Source organism: Bubalus kerabau, unplaced genomic scaffold (assembly GCF_029407905.1).
Source record: "Bubalus kerabau isolate K-KA32 ecotype Philippines breed swamp buffalo unplaced genomic scaffold, PCC_UOA_SB_1v2 scaffold_40, whole genome shotgun sequence".
NCBI lineage: Eukaryota > Metazoa > Chordata > Mammalia > Artiodactyla > Bovidae > Bubalus > Bubalus kerabau.
The window spans coordinates 337,740-355,246 of record NW_026577894.1 but is presented as its reverse complement, the minus strand read 5'-3'; the positions used below and the strand labels follow the sequence as shown (position 1 = coordinate 355,246).

The following is a 17,507-nucleotide window of genomic DNA, read 5'->3' as shown; positions in this document are numbered from 1 at the left end:
CCTGAAGAAGCCAAATAAATAATGATAAATAAATAAAATTTAGGAGCAAAACAACAATATATATTTTTTAACAAATAGAATATGGGCTTTGCAGTCTGAGAGACCTGGCCTTTTTCTTTTTCATGGTAGCAAGCAAACAGGATTTATTTCAGAGAGAAAGTACAAAACTCTCAGCATAGACACAGAGGAGGTGAAGTGCCCCAGACCGGGACTTTGCAGTGCAACTTTAGATAAGTTACTTAACCTCTCTGAGCCTCAACTTCTAAAGAAATTTCCCTGTTTCATTCATACTTTTTTAACTTTATTTTTTAATTGCAGGGAAATCGCTTTACAATGTTGTGATGGTTTCTGCCATAAAAACATGAAATGCTTCACCAATTTGCATGTCATCCTTGAGCAGGGGCCATGCTAATCTTCTTTGTATCATTCCAATTTAAGTATATGTGCTGCCAAAGTGAGCACTGAGCCTCAATTTCTTCATCTATGAAATGGGAATGATACCTCCCTTGCAGGACTGTTGTGAGGATCACATGCCAGGTATATATTAAGTACTCAATACATGTTCATGTTCTCCTCCATTAAACACCATCTTATTTTTTACTTTGCTCACCAAGAGCACACGTTTGGGCCTGAAACAGCCTAGGTTCAATGGCCTGATCCCACAATTTTAGCAACTCGGTGATTTGGGATAAGTTGTTAACAATCTCGGAAGCACTGTATTCTCATCTGGAAAATGGAGTTAGCACCAACAGTGCCCAGCTCCAGGAAGCGTTCATGAACTAGTCACATCCATCAGAATCACATTAAATCACCATGGAGACAGCAGGGATACTGAGAGAGTGCTGATGCTGAGTGGCTGCTGAGTTGCTGATGAGGGGTCAGCCAGGTGGCCAGGAGGAGGCTCCATCCTTCTCTTTCTTGATTTTACCTTTACTTGCCCCACTTTTCTTTTTTTAAATATTTTAAATTATTTTACAGCTACGCTGCTGCTGCTGCTGCTAAGTCGCTTCAGTCATGTCCGACTCTGTGCGACCCCATAGACGGCAGCCCACCAGGTCCCCTCGTCCCTGGGATTCTCCAGGCAAGAACACTGGGGTGGGTTGCCATTTCCTTCTCCAATGCATGAAAGTGAAAAGTGAAAGTGAAGTCGCTCAGACGTGTCTGACTCTTTGCGACCCCATGGACTGCAGCCCACCAGGCTCCTCCACCCATGGGATTTTCCAGGCAAGAGTACTGGAGTGGGGTGCCATCGCCTTTCAGTTCAGTTCAGTTCACTTCAGTTCAGTCGCTCAGTTGTGTCCGACTCTTCGCGGCCCCATGAATCGCAGCACGCCAGGCCTCCCTGTGCATCACCAACTCCCGGAGTTCACTCAAACTCACATCCATTGAGTCAGTGATGCCATCCAGCCATCTCATTCTGTTGTCCCCTTCCTCCTGCCCCTAATCCCTCCCAGCATCAGAGTCTTTCCCAATGAGTCAACTCTTCACATGAGGTGGCCAAAGTACTGGAGTTTCAGCTTTAGCATCATTCCTTCCAAAGAACACCCAGGACTGATCTCCTTTAGAATGGATTGGTTGCATCTCCTTGCAGTCCAAGGGACTCTCAGGAGTCTTCTCCAACAGCACAGTTCAAAAGCATCAATTTTTTGGCGCTCAGCTTTCTTCACAGTCCAACTCTCACATCCATACATGACCACTGGAAAAACCATAGCCTTGACTAGACAGACCTTTGTTGGCAAAGTAATGTCTCTGCTTTTCAATATGCTATCTAGGTTGTTCATAACTTTTCTTCCAAGGAGTAAGCGTCTTTTAAATTCATGGCTGCAGTCACCTTCTGAAGTGATTCTGGAGCCCCCCAAAAATAAAGTCTGACACTGTTTCCACTGTTTCCCCATCTATTTCCCATGAAGTGATGGGACCAGATGCGATGATCTTAGTTTTCTGAATGTTGAGCTTTAAGCCAACTTTTTCACTCTCCTCTTTCACTTTCATCAAGAGGCTTTTGAGTTCCTCTTCACTTTCTGCCATAAGGGTGGTGTCATCTGCATATCTGAGGTTATTGATATTTCTCCCAGCAATCTTGATTCCAGCTTTCCATCGCCTTGGTGGGTCTCAATTGCAGCATGTGGGATCTTTCATTGTGGGGTGCGGGCTTCTCTCTAGATGTGGCTCCCGGGCTCAGTAGTTGTGACTTGCAAACTTAATTGCCCTGTGGCTTGTGGCATCTTAGTTCCCCCACCAGGGATCAAACCCTCGTCCCCTGCATTGGAAGGCAGATTTTTGACCACTGGACCACCAGGGAAAGCCCCTCCCCACTTTTCTTTGTCTTTCTCCTTTATCTTCTCTTTCAGTTTCTGCTGTGTGAAAAATGGTTGCATCCAGAGTGGTATGATATGTAACCCATATATTTTCTTTCCCTGCATGGCCTCCATAAATCTTGTGTCTGTGCATGACTCCTTCTCAGTGCTGGGTTTTTGATTCCACGTCCCCAGGTAGAATACTGTGTGTTGAACTCTGTGCCATGGATTTGGTGCTGTGCGTCCTCCTTTGCCTCTGATACCTCCAAGATGAAAAGACCTAATTGCTAAGAATCCTGGGGGCAAAATTAATTCTCAGGAAGGACCACGACTTAGCATCTTTGCATTTCTCTTTTACCTCGGAAAGAGCATAGTCTGCTTGTTCTGTCTTGGGCCCTCTTGTTTGATCATGCTATGCATAATAAATTAATGTGGCATTTCCAACAGGAGTAATTCTACTTACTTCTTTCCCCGAATATTTAGACTGTGGCCAAATGGCTTCTTGTTTTTACTTAAGAGTTAAACAAAAGGGACTTCCCTGGTGGTGCTGTGGTTAAGACTGTGCCTTCCAATGCAGGGGCTGCAGGTTCAACCCCCGATGGGGGGACCAAGATTCCACATGCCTCACTGCTCAAAAACCAAAACGAAAAACAGAAGCAATATTGTAACAAATTCAATAAACAACTTTAAAAATGGTCCACATCAAAAAATTCTTAAAAAATATATACGTGTGCATATGTAGTCTATATGTATGTGCATGAGTATAACCCTTTGTACTAAATAGTTTGGCTTTTTACAGCAAACTACATTAGAAGCCAATTTGTTCAGACATGGATGCTTTGAAATGTAAATTCATAGTCCCTACTAACAAAGAACCATAGGAATTCTATGTTCTGTGCACATGTGGCGGCACAACCCGACTTTATGCCACCTATTTGGGAGGCTGAATGGTATATTATATATATATATATATATATATCATATAATCTTGGACTTAAATTCCAAAGCCCTGGCTAGAATTTTCTGCTTAGCCTTTCCCCCACAACTGATGGTTTTACCCCAGAGCTAAAGACAAATGAAGAACAAAAACAGGCCTGTTGCTGTGTTGATTATTTCTTGCTCACCTCTATTTCTCTATTAAAAACATTTTTTAAGGTATATATTTTTTAATGTGGACCAATCTTTTTCAATGGCCACATCATACAGCATGCAGGATCTTTAGTTGGGGCGTGCAAACTCTTAGTTGTGGCATGCAGGATCTAGTTCCCTGACCAGGGATGGAACCCCAGCCCCTTTGCATTGGGAGCTCGGAGTCTTAGCCACTGGACCACCAAGGGAGTCCCTAGACCCATTGTTTCTTGACTGCTTTCCCTTCGTGCCTGTAGTCCTTTCTCCCCTTAAGATCATTAATTACTGAGACCTGTTTAAGGGCAAGCATTGTGGCCAGGTTTAGATCACAAAATGTCTTGGACCAAAATGAGGTCAAGCTTGATTATCTTTCTCCAGGGACCCCCTCCCCTGTCTGCTTACAACACCCAATGTTGACATAAAGGAAATTTCCAGTTATTTCAACCAGATCATCAGATGCTGTGGACCAAACTCAAGACTGTTAGATTTGTAGTCTGTATATTTCCTCAGGCTTCCCAGGTGACTCAAGTGGTAAAAAAAATCTACCTACCAATGCAGGAGATACAGGTTTGATCCCTGGGTCAGAAAGATCCCCTGGAGGAGGAAATGACAACCCACTCCAGTATTATTGTCTGGAAAGTTCCATGGACAGAGGAGCCTGGCAGGCTACAATCCACGGGGTTGCAAAGAGTCAGACACAGCTTAGCCACTGGACGCACACACACACGCATGTAATTTCCCATATTTTGTCTTTCCTCCTGTGATAATGGGCATTAAAGTCTTAAAATGAGGGTCTACGAGCTTTTTTTCAGGGACAACCAGGAAGGGTGGTGGCTGACTAGCCCACTCAAGATGGCTGTTCCCTTGCTCTCTGTCCGTCCCTTGCCCGACCAGTGCCTGCTTCATTTACACTTACTCTGGCCTTCCTACATACTTGCCTTGGGCGCCAGCTAGTGGTTGTTCTTATCAAAGGGGCGGTGAGGTGTGTGCCCTTCTGTTGGTTTCCCTGGTAATCGATGAGCCCATCTGACATCAACTCCCCTGTAACTGGCAATCTCCCCCTCCACCAGGAGCAAAGACTGCTGCCACGTCCTGAAGGTGTGTGCTGCACAGCGTGGGAGGTCGCTCCAGGACTTCGCTTCAGACACAGAAGCTCCCCATCTGTCAAACCACTGAAGTCTCTGTTGCCTGATCCATGTGTGCATGCTAAGGCACTTCAGTCAGGCCTGACTCTTTGCAACTTTATGGGCTGTAGCCCGGCAGGTCCCTCTGTTCATGGGATTCTCTGGTCAAGAACACTGGAGTGGGTTTGCCATTCCCTTCTCCAGGGGATCTTCCTGGTGCAGGGATCGAACCCCCATCTCCTGTGTCTCCTGCATTGCTAGTGGATTCTTCACCGCTGAGCCACCGGGGAAGCCCTCTGTTGCCCAATCCAGGCTTTCGTCAGTCTTGAAGCTGGGCAAATGCAGGCTTTGTAGGCCTGTGAGGTGCAGTCCAACAGGTGGGCATAAAGAGACCAGGTTCCAGAGCCCCTCAGGAAGGGGTGAGACACTTGACAGCTTGGGGTGGTGGTGACAATTACCAAGAGCAGAGGTGGTGGGGCGGGGGAGTCCCTGGGACCTGCCAGGGTGGAATAGGAGAGTTTGAGAGGAGCCTGCCTGGGCCTGTGGATCTCCCCCGGGGGGACTTAGGAGAAAGGGTTCCTCAAATACACTGATAAATATACTCTGCACCGTAATAGGATTCCATTTGAAACGGTTGCAGCCGAGGTGTTATGAGCCCATTCTTGTGTGACAGAAAGCTAGGCTGTTCCTCCGTTTCGAAGGTATTATTTTATTTTCCTTGTTCCTAAAATAGCACAAAGGAAGGCTTCTGTTTGTTCTTTTACCTTGTGCTAATCCTAGAGCAACATGAATATGCTGACTGTACACGGATCTTGAAACAACAGCGAAAACTTCCAACACGGGAAGACAATTAATTCCCACTCCTTTCCCCTTTCCTCTTGGATTCCAATGACTGGCTGTGTTTAACCCTAGTTTTGCCTACTCTTTCCCAGAAAAGTCACAGCTAACATGCATGGATCTACTAGCAGGAGCATAGATTCAGTAGGATGTGGGATTCCAGCTTGATTCTCCAGGGGCTGACATCTCATCAGAGAACTAGTCCTGAAGAGCATATGTTCAGTGCTGAGTTTGGGGGTCTGTATGATAATGGCTTCAGGAATGCAGCTGAGACAAAAATCCCTGAGGGTTGAAACACTCAAGCTTCTTGGAGAAGGTGGGCCTCCATGGATAGATGTAGAGAAGGAGTAAAGAGAGCAGGTGAGTAAGTCAGAAAGAGCAAAACAAATATTGTATATTAATGCATGTATGATATGCATTATGGCAGGCTACAGTCTATGGGGTCTATATGACCAAAGTCACGACCAAAGTGACTCAGGATGCATGCACCACACATATATACAGAATCTAGGAAAACAGTACTGATGAACCTATTTACAGAGAAGAAATGGAGATGCAGATGTAGGGAATGGACTTGTGGACACGGCAGGGGAAGGAGAGGCTAGGACAAATTGAGAAGGTAGCATTGATGTATATACACTTACTCACTCTCAGAGTCACTCAGATGTGTCTGACTCTTTGAGACCCCATGGACTACAGCCCGCCAGGCTCCTCTGTCCATGGGATTTCCCAGGCAAAAATACTGGAGTGGGTTGCCATTCCCATCTCCAGGAGATCTTCCCAATCCAGGGATCAAACCTGAGTCTCCTTCATTGCAGGCAGATTCTTCACCATTTGAACCACCAAGGAAGCCCCATGTATGCTCGTAACATGTGGGAGGCTGCTATAGAGCACAGGGAGCCCATCCTGGAGCTCTGTGATGACCTAGAGAGGTGGAATGCGGGGCGAGGGAGGCTCAAGAGGGTAAGGGGATATATACATATATATCATTATGGCTGATTAATATTGATGTACGGCAGAGAGCACCACACCATTGTAAGGCAATTATCCTCCAATTTAAAGATACATAGAGAGAGAGATAGGCAGGTGGAGGGTGCAGGCGAGAGCAGCCTGTGTGGCGCATCTCTGTGGAAGAAGAGGGACCCAGTTCACTGGAGACAGCAGTCATGGCTGAAGCAATTTCAGATTCAGTGAAAGCCTAAAGTAGGACTTTCCCCAGATTAATGGAAACCCTGTGTGTTGCAAACATATCCATCAGAGCATTAGAGGGAGGTAACGGATGACCTGACTCCTGGGGCCTGCCAGCTGAATATGGAGTCGGGAGGGGGACAATGTTCGGAGAGGCTCAGCCTCTGTACATCTGCTTGCTCTCCTGTGTTGCTCTGCCCAGTCGGGGCTGAGATAAGAGGGCGTGTGCCCCTTCCTGCTCCCTGTAAACTCAGCTCGTATGAGGTCTTTCTCTCACTCTCTCCCTTTCTCTGCCTTTTCTGCTCACGGCCAGATGTTGAGAAGTCCTTCCTCGCTGTGAGTTTTGGATGGAATGTCCAAGTGCGACATCAGTCTTTAGTGCGCATGCCCAGATTAGCAGGGAGGGTAAACGATGGGAACTCTAGCAATACCCACCTGGTCTGAGGATCACAAGTCTCCAGGCCCAGCTCTAACACTTTTTAGCTCCTTGAATGCTGGCATTTCAACTACCTGCTCTTCAGTTTCATTTATTTGTAAAATGGAGACATTAATACCTCCCTATCTACCTCACACAGTTTCCTTGAGGCTCAAATGAAATATGGGTGTGAAAGTGCTTTGGAGACAAAGAAATGTATTTATTAGGAGTGACTCAATAGTTGAGGGGTGAATGAGGGGGAAGGTGGTAAAACTGGGACATCTCAATAAATCCCATCCCGTCCTATGATTTTATAAAATTGTTTTACACTACTTTGTCGTTGGTCAGTAACTAGGTTGTGTCCGCCTTTGGCCAACCAGCCTCTCTGTCCATGGAATTCTCCGGGCAAGAATACTGGAGTGCAATGCCATTCCTTTCTCCCAGGGATTTTCCCAACCCAGGAATTAAACCCACATCTCCTGCTTGGCAGGTGGATCCTTTACCACTGAGCCACTAGGGAAGCCCTTTATTGCCGGGAGCCGGCATATTGCATATTGAGTGCAGCACTTTCCACAGCATCATCTTTCAGGATCTGGAATAGCTCAACTGGAATTCTATCACTGCTGGGAGCCAGCGTGAGGAACTCCGCCCATGACAAAGGTCATGAGGAAGGAGGCTCGGCATACGCAAAGGCGGGATCGAGCCTCAGGAGTCCCCCTGGAAATTCTCGAGCATCTACCCCCAAAACCAGAGTCTGCCTACTTTCTGCTTTGTGCTTTCACCTACACCTCTGACTTTACGGGGGGCTGTCCCCCACTACCTCTCTCTGGAAAAATAGTTAGCTTACAGCTCCAGTTAATAATTCCTGGGTGTGACAGTGTTTAACCTACAAACTCCTTTGGAAATCCTCTAGCCTGCCTGAATAGGTTTTTCCGGCCACATGTGATTGTTCAGAGCCTCCCAACTGTGAGAGGCAGATGTTCTAAACTGCCTAAACACAGATTCCTTTGAGTAGTTAAAAGATTGATTAGAAATTGTATTGGTGAAGGGTTTTTCACTTGTTGGGCCAATGTTTGCTGCTAAGTCTCCATACTCCTTACCTACTGTGTCCTTGGCAGTGTATTGATTGATATAATGGGTGTATAGAAATGTAAAATGCAGCTTTGTCCAATGCTTTTTGGAAGGCTGGCGCCTGACTTTGGAATAATCACCTTTAGAGAAAGATAAGTTTCTTAAAATGTTAACAGGCCTCCTGGCCAGAAGATGATGTCTATCACCTGAACTTTTGCATATGATAAGTTTACAGGAAAAAAGCCTGGCTTGCTGCATGACTCTACCCCTTCCCCCATTATCCTCTATGCACAACTTTAGGTATAAAAACTATTTTGGAAAATAAAGTGCGGGCCTTGTTCACTGAAACTTGGTCTCCCCATGTCACTCTCTCTCCCAAATTCCAGCTGAGTGTCCATCTGGAGCGCTGATGTCCTCTGCGACCATTTATTTGCCTGGGCTTCTAAGACCCACTCGAGAAGGTGTCTAAGGTGGGGCACCTTCCGCTATTCGAGAGGGCGCCTGCGGCCTCCGTGGTCAGAGCTAACCTGGTGTCACGGGTTATATTGATTTTCCGCGTAAACCAAGCCACTCAGCTTCTTTTCTCCACTGAATTTTCCTACTGAGCTATCCTTATTTCAGCCGCTTTTCTCCACTGAATTTCCTCACTGAGCTATCCTTATTCTATTACTCTTTATATCTTTGATGAATAAATAATTAAATAAGTCGCCGACGCCGTCCCCGCTTCGAATACCCTGGCTCAGCCGGGGCTGGACCCCGGCACTTTATATTCCTTCAATAAGTTGCATTAGATAGCTTTTCCTGCTGTTCTAACAACTCTCACTGTAGCGGTATCTTTTCTTCCTCCCTAGATCTCCTTACATGCAGAACCCAGGGCCTCCCTACATGTTCCAGCTCACCTTGCTCAGCTTCCTCACCAGCCACTGGGTCTCCCAGCCACTGAAGCAGCAACAAAAACTCTCACACAGCATCTCCAAAAGCTCTCTGGACTTCAGTCATCACCCCAGGCCTTCCAGCAGCAGCTGATGTAAAAAATGTGAAAAGAGTTTTCCAAAAACGACAAGATGCTCCACACAGAGACTTGGATGTCACTTGGCTCCTCGCTTAGAAACAGCTTAGGAACCTTATTGTGAAAGTAAGTCCTGCAGTATTTCAGGAACAGGCATTCACAACACAAACGTTGACATATTTACAAACTTAGGAATGTGATGATAGACACCGTGGAGTGGATAAAGGGACATATGATAAGTGTCCTTGGTGAGGTTGGCTGTGTGAGACCAGGTCCGAGAAGGATATAACCAGCACATCCCCAGGGCCCCACAAGTGGTTTAGTGATGGGACGATTGACCATGGTGTCATAGTTTGCTGGGGCTGCTGTAACAGAACCTTAGCCCGTGTAGGCTGCTGTAACAAAAGTGCCATTGATAAGTGGGCCTCCCTAATGTCTCAGAGGTAAAGAAACAGTATGCAATGCAGGAGACTTGGGTTTGATCCCTGGGTTAGGAAGATGCCCCGGAGAAGGAAATGGAAACCCACTCCAGTATTCTTGCCTGGGAAATCCCATGGACAGAGGAGCCTGGTGGGCTACAGCCCACAGGGTCACAAAGAGTTGGACACGACTGAGTGACTAAGCCACCACCACAATTGATGAGTGGCTTAAAAACAACAGACATTTATTTTCTGGAGGCTGGGAAGTCCAAGATTAAGATGTGGGCAGGGTTGGTTTCTTTTGAGGCCTCTCTCTTTGGCTTGCAGACGGCTGCCTTGCCCACAGACTGTCTTCCTTCTCTGCTCGTCGATGTCCTAATCTTCTCTTACTGTGTATATGCTAAGTTGCTCAGTCATGTCCGACTCTTTGGCACCCCATGGACTGTAGCCCGCCAGGCTCCTCTGTCCATGGGATTCTCCAGGCAAGAACACTTGAGTGGGTTGCCATGCCCTCCTCCAAGGTGATCTTCCAGACCCAGGGATCGAACCCACATCTCTTATGTCTCCTGCATTGGCAAGCGGGTTCTTTCCCACTAGTGCCACCTGGGCCTCTTATTATATGGACACAAGTCAGATTGGATTAGGGTCCACCTGTATGACTTTGTTTAACTTTAATTACCTTTTTGAAGACACTCTCCTAAGACAGTCACTTTCTGAGGTCTTGGGGGTTAGAACTTCAACATAGGAATTGGGGGCGGGGGTTACAACTCAACCCTTAACTCACACTGTGGGCAAGGTAAAGAGAATCAAGATGAATGGAGAAGCCACTGGGAACTATTAACAGCAGAAGCTTCCATCATCCTTGGGCCTGGAGAAACAAAAGAGAAAGGGTGTGCTATTCCTAGAACCCATCCAGAGCTGTGGTCATAGGAGAGGGGCCGCCCAGCGTGGGTGCTATATGACAGAGGAAGGCACCCATGGTGGAGACCAGGCTCTGGCAGGGAGGGAGGGAGGGGGAAGACCCACCCCTCTCTCTCCCCGCCCTTCACACTCCTCTCTTCACACTCTTCTTCTACTCAAAGTGCTTCCCTTTGGTCAAGAGCCGAGAAAGAGGCACTGAGAACAGCAAAGCCTGGGGGCTGCAGCTTGTAGATGTCAGGCTTTGAGGCAGGGAACGGGATGACAAGTGTGGCCAGGGGTGGGAGGGGAGTGGTAGGATTTGAGTGGGACGATGAAGAATCACCAGCTCAGTGGAGAAAACAAAGACATTTCCAAAGGAGGAATTAATTATGCATACTCAGTAACATAAATGGGCTTTAAAGTATCATTGGAAAACAGAAAATGCTACTTAGCTGCAAAAAATATTAGTCATCCATTTGAAACTGAACCACGTATTCATGTAACCATTTCCAGTCCCAGAAGTTACTATTCTAAGATACTTGTTTGCAGAAGTAAAGCCGAATGATAGAAAAATAGGTTTGTCAATCTTGTCATGTTGAACACTTATGTTTTTAAAGTGGGATGGGAAGTATTATTGGAACGGTTTTGGAATAGAAAGCAGCTCTCTGACTCAGGAGGGTGTCTGTATGACCACACCCATCAATCGTCACAGCATGGTTATATGAACTGGGTACGACCCCTGTGTTATCGCGCTGGGTGCATCATAACAAAATACCATAGGCTGGTGGCTTTGACTACAGAAATTTGTTTTCTCACCACTCTGGAGGCTGGAAGCCTGAGACCCAGTGTTGACAGGGTGGACGTCTGCTGAGAGCTCCCTTTGGGAGCTCCTTTTCAGTGTGTGCTCACACGGTCTTTCCTAGGTGACTCTGCAGGGGGAAAAAGTGAGGGGGATGGAGGGAGGGGGAGAAAGAGCCGTCTCTTGGTGTCTCTCCTTTTTTTTTTTTTTCCTTGCTGCTGCTGCTGCTAAGTCGCTTCCGTTGTGTCCGACTGGGCGACCCCATAGACGGTAGCCCACCAGGCTCCCCTGTCCCTGGGATTCTCCAGGTAAAAACACTGGGTGGGTTGCCATTTCCTTCTCCACTTCTTTTTTTTTTTACCTAAGTTCAAATCATCCTGACTTTATGATCACAGAAATACTATAAATATCCACAGTTGGTGAACACCGTTATAACAAATACAGATAGAAGGATGGATAGAGAGCTGCATAGATAGAGTGACTGTAACAGGAATAGGCTCAATCTGCACATGCTGTTTTTAAAGTATAGTGTTGAATTTAGTGTTACTTGAATTTTTAAAAAAATTTATTTAATCACACCAGGGCTTAGTTGCGGCAGGTACAATCTAGTTTGCTGACCAGGGATCAAACCCAGGCCCCCTGCATTGGGACACAGGCTTGATCCCTGAGTCAGGAAGATCCCCTGGAGGAGGAAATGGCAACCCACTCCAGTATCCTTGTCTGGAAAATCCCATGGACAGAGGAGCATGGCAGGCTACAGTCCATGTGGTCGCAGAGAGTTGGAGACGACTGAGCGACTTAGCACACACTCATGCATTTCCCTAAAGGCTCCACGTCCAAATACAGCTGCTCTGGGGGTTAAGACTTCAACATATGAGTTTTGGAGGGGACCCAAACATTCAGTCCATAACATCCCACGTAGTGATATGAAATAGATGACACTTGATATGTTGATACTGATAGTCATTAAATCAATAAAACTTCATTGCACACCTACTGTGCACCAGAATCTCTGCTAGGCTCTGAGATTATAGGTAGAAGGAAAAAAAAAAAAAACCTGCCTCAGTCTTTAATGAGTTTATAACTTGAAGAGAGACAGAGAAGCTGTTAGAACACAGTGGTCACTGCCAGGAGAGCCTGAGCATTTGTGCTAAGTCACTCGGTCATGTTTGGCTCTTTGAGACCCCTTGGACTGTAGCCCACCAGGCTCCTCTATCAATGGGATTCTCCAGACAAGAATACTGGAGTGGGTTGCCATTTCCTTCTCCAGACCCAGGGACCGAACCCACATCTCTTGGGTCTCCTGAACTGGCAGCGGGTTCTTTTCCACTAGCACCCCTGGTGACTCAGATGGTAAAGATTTCACCTGCAATGCGGGAGACCTGGGTTCTATCCCCAGGTCAGGAAGATCTCCTGGAGGAGGGCATAGGTACCAGTATTCTCGCCTGGGATTTCCATGGACAGAGGAGTCTGGCGGGCTGCAGTCCATGGGGTCGCAAAAGAGTCAGGACATGACTGAGCGACTAACACTTTCACTTTCTGTTCAGTGCCTCCTGGGAAGCCCCAGAGCTCCTAGACAGGACGAATAAACCACTCCCTGGGGGCAGCAGAAGTGATGTGCAAGCAGAAACGGAGGATGAGGAGTATTGGATAGTAAACACGGGGTGGGACAGACAAGGGGGAGCATTCAGGATTGAGGAAGACGATACACAGAACTAGGGTGACCAGGATCCTGGTTTGCCCGGGGCTGTCCTGGTTTTAGCACTAAAAATCCCACATCTGGGAAAGCTCGGGGTCGCTGAGCCTTATATGCTGCTGCTGCTGCTAAGTCGCTTCAGTCGTGTCCAACTCTATGTGACCCCATAGAAGGCAGCCCACTCAAATGAACTCGAAATGAAAAAGGAGACGTTTCAACAGACAACACAGAAAGAGAAAGGATCATAAGAGACAATTAGAAACAACTGCATGACAATAAAATGGATAACCTGGAACAAATGGACAAATACTTAGAAAAGTACAATCTTCTAAGACTGAACCAGGAAGAAAGAGAAAATATGAATAAGTCAAGCACCAACACCAGTCACAAGCTCTAACTATGAACAGATCAATCACAAGCACTACTAACTGGGATCAAAAGTCTCCAACAAAGAAATGCCTGGGACTTCACAGATGAATGCTCTCAAATGGTAGAGATGTGATAATACCTATGCTGGTCAAACTGTTCCAGAAAAATGTGGAGGGAGGAGCATTCCCAACTCATTCTGCGAGGCCACCATCACCATGAACCAAAAGGAAGCAGAAATGCCACACAGAAAAGAAAGTTACAGGCTAACATCACTGATGAACATCAACGCAAAAATCCTGGGGAAAATTGCAGCAAAAACCAAACAAAAACACATGAAAAGGATCATACACCAAGTTCAAGTGGGGTTTATCCCAGGGATTCAAAGATTCTTCGCTATCTGCAAATCAATCAATGTGATACACTATATTGACAAACTGAAAGATAAAAAGCATACGATAATCTTGATCGACGCAGAGAAAGGTTTTGACAAAACTAAATACCAGTTTAAAAAGCACTCCATAAATGGGCATGGAAGATACCTACCTCAACATAAGAAAGGTCATATAGGAAAATCTCTCAGCAAACATTATTCTCAATGGTGTCAAAATGTAAGCATTTCCTCTAAGATCAGCATCAAGATCATGGTGCCCACTCTATTTCTATTAATCAATAGAGTTTTTAAAGTCATAGACACAGCAATCAGAGAAGAAAATGAGAAAGAACGCATATTGGAAAAGAAGAAGTCCATCTGTCATTGATTGCAGATGACCTGTTTCTATTCATAGAAGACCCTATAGGTAGAACCAGAAAATTACTAGAGCTAATCAATGAATTTAGTAAAGCCCAGGATACAAAATTAATACACAGAAATCCTTTGCAGACTTACAGCACAACAAGAAAAATCAGAAAGAGAAACTAAGAAAAAAGTGCCATTCCCCACTGCAACAAGAAGAATAGCATAGCTAGGAATGCTGCTGCTGCTAAGTCACGTCAGTCACGTCCGACTCTGTGCGACCCCATAGATGGGAGCCCACCAGGCTCCCCCATCCCTGGGATTCTCCAGGCAAGAACACTGGAGTGGGTTGATATTTCCTTCTCCAATGCATCAAAGTGAAATGTGAAAATGAAGTCGCTCAGTCGTGTCCGACTCTTCGGGACCTCATGGACTGTAGCCTATCAGGCTCCTTGTACATGGGATTTTCCAGGCAAGAGTACTGGAGTGGGTTTCCATTTTTCTTCCCCAATAGCTAGGATTAAAGTTACCTAAACAGACAAAACACATGTATGCAGAAAGACAGGCTGTATGATGAAAGATAGCCAAGTTGAAACAAACAGGTAGAAAGATATGCCTTGTTCTTGACTTGAAAGAAATCAATGTTGTGAAAATGACTATACTACCCAAAGCAATCTGAAGATTCAATTCATCCCTATCAAACAACCAATGACTTTTTTTTTTTTTTAAAGAACTAGGACGAACAATTTTACAATTTACATGGGGGGAAAAAAGACCCAGAAGGGCCAAAGCAATCTTGGAAAGAAAGGTGGAACTGGAGGAATCAACCTTCTGACTTCAGACTATACTATCAAGACACTATGGTACAGGCACAAAAGCAGAAACAGAGGGCAATGGAACAAGACACAAAGCTGAGAGATAAACCCACACCCCTATAGGCATCTTTTCTTTGACAAGGGAGGCAAGAATGTACAATGGAAAAAGGACAGAAAAGACAGCCTCTTCAGTAAGTGGTGCTGGGAAACTGGACAACTACATGTAAAAGAATGAAATTAGAACGCTTCTTCATACTATACACAAAAATAATTCACAATGGGTTAAAGACCAAAAGTAAGGCCAGAAACTATAAAATTCTTAGAGGAAAACATAGGCAGAACACTCTTTGCCATTTATCACAGCAAGACCTCCGAGAATGACTGAAATAAAAATAAAAATAAATGGCATCTAGAGAAACTTCAAAGTATATAAGCAGCAAAGAAAACTATAAACAAGATGAAAGGACAACCCTCAGAATAGGAGAAAGTAATTGTAAATGAAGCAATTGACAAAGGATTATCTACAAAGTACACAAGTAGATCATCGAGCCTAATATCAGATAAAAAGCAACCAATTGAAAAGTGACCAGAAGACATGAACAAATTTATCCAAAGACGACATTAAGAAGGCCACCAAACACAGGCGAAGATGCTCCACATCACTCATTACTAATGAAACGCTAATCAAAACTACATGAGGTATCACCTCACACCAGTCAGAATGGCCATCATCAACAATTCTACAAATAATAAATGCTGGACAGGACATGGAAGAAAGGGAACCCTCTTGCACTGTTGGTAGACATGTAAATGGATACAGCCACTATGGAGAGGGAATGCAGGTTTCTTTAAAAAGTAGGAATAAAGCTACCATATGATGCAACAATCCCCTACTGGCCATATAGCCGGAGAAAACCATACCTCTAAAAAGACACATGCACCCCAATGTCCACTGCAGCACTATTTAAAATAGCTAGGGCATGGAAGCAACCTAATATCTATCAAGAGAACAATGTATAAAGAAGTCGTGGAACATATACACAATGGAATATTACTCAGCCACGAAAAGGAACAATACGAGTCAGTTTAACTGAGGTAGATGAACCTAGAAACTGTGATACAGAGTGAAGTAAGTCAGAAAGAGAAAAACAAATATAGTATACGAATGCATACACATGGAATCTTGTAAAATGGTACTGGTGAATATTTGAAGGGCAGAAATAGATACACAGATGTAGAGGAAGGACTTGTGAACTCAGCTGGAGAAGGAGAGGGTGGGATGAATTGAGAGAGTAGCACTGAAACATCACCTACTACCATATGTAAAATAGCTAGCTAGTGGGAAGTTGCTACATAACATGGGGAGCCCAGCATTGTCCTCTGTGACGACCTAGAGGGTGGGATGGCGGGAAGTGGGAGGCAGGCTCACCAAAGAGTGGATAATATACTTATGGCCTATTCGTGTTGTTGTATGAGGAAAACAAACCAAACAATGTAAAGCAGTTATCCTTCAATTAAAAATTAATAAATACAATCTGAAAACTATCATTCAACACTTTTGTACTGTCGTCTAAAGCTATATGGGATCATCGTCTATTCCTAGCTATTTTTCCACTATAAGTGCTTATAAATGTCATTAAAGGTTTTGAAAATATGATTTTAATAGCTACACAGTATTGCTTAATATCTCACACATAAATAACATTTCAGTCTCAACATAGAAACATAATACCAAAAAAGGTTTCCATTTTAAACTAAAGCTTGCATTTTAATTCAGTTCAGTGAGAATTCCTCTGAAGGCCTAAAATTCTTATGAAAAGTACATTATGTGGAGTCCTTCTTGCTTTCATCTGTTATGCCGTATCCTCATTTACTTCTAAGGACTCTTGGACTTTTGACATTTTTGCCTGAGGCTGTAATTTTTGACTGAGATAAAATCTTAAATTTAGATATTAAGAATGTCAAGAAGCACTCTTGTAAGTGTGAGTCACTCAGTCATGTCCAGTTATTCGTGACCCATGGACTGTAGCCCACCAGGTCCTCTGTCCACAGAATTTTCCAGGCAAGAATATTGGAGTGTGTAGCCATTCCTTTCTCAAGGGGCTCTTCCTGACCCAGGGGTCAAACCCTGGTCTCCCGCATTGCAGGCAGATTCTTTACCATATGAACCACCAGAGAACCCTGACCCGGGTGTACACGGATGTAAAAATCCTCAAAAGAATATTAGCAAACCAAATTGAAGACACATTAAAAAGAATCATACACTATGATCAAATGGAATTTATTCTGTGCCTGCAAGCTTGATTTAGTATTTGCACATCAATCACTGTGATACACAATATGAGCAAAATTAAGAATGAAATCATGTGATCTTCTCAATAATTGCAGAAAAAGCTTTCAACAAAGTGTAACATCAATTTTGGTACAATCTCTCAATACAGTGGTTAAACATGGAACATCCTAAAGGGTATATAAGACAAGCCCACAGCTAACATCCAAGTCAGTGGTAAAGAGGTGAAAGATTTTCCTAAAAGATCAGGAATAGTACAAGGATGCCCACTCTCACCAATCTTGTTCAACATAGTAGTGGAAGTGTCCTACCCAGAATAACTAGGCAAGAAAAGGAAATAAAAGCATCCCCATTGGAACAAATGAAGTTACACTGCCACTATTCGATTATGACAGAATTTATATGAAACCATAAAAA

The 17,507-nt window shown here is 44.7% G+C and overlaps 1 non-coding gene across 1 annotated transcript; it reads right to left on the bottom strand.

Moving 5' to 3' along the window:
• Positions 1-355: 355 nt before the first annotated feature.
• LOC129640780 (U6 spliceosomal RNA) lies at positions 356-462 on the bottom strand. Its single transcript, XR_008708984.1, has one exon. It is a non-coding gene; the product is annotated as a U6 spliceosomal RNA (small nuclear RNA).
• Between the last annotated feature and the right edge of the window lie 17,045 nt (positions 463-17,507).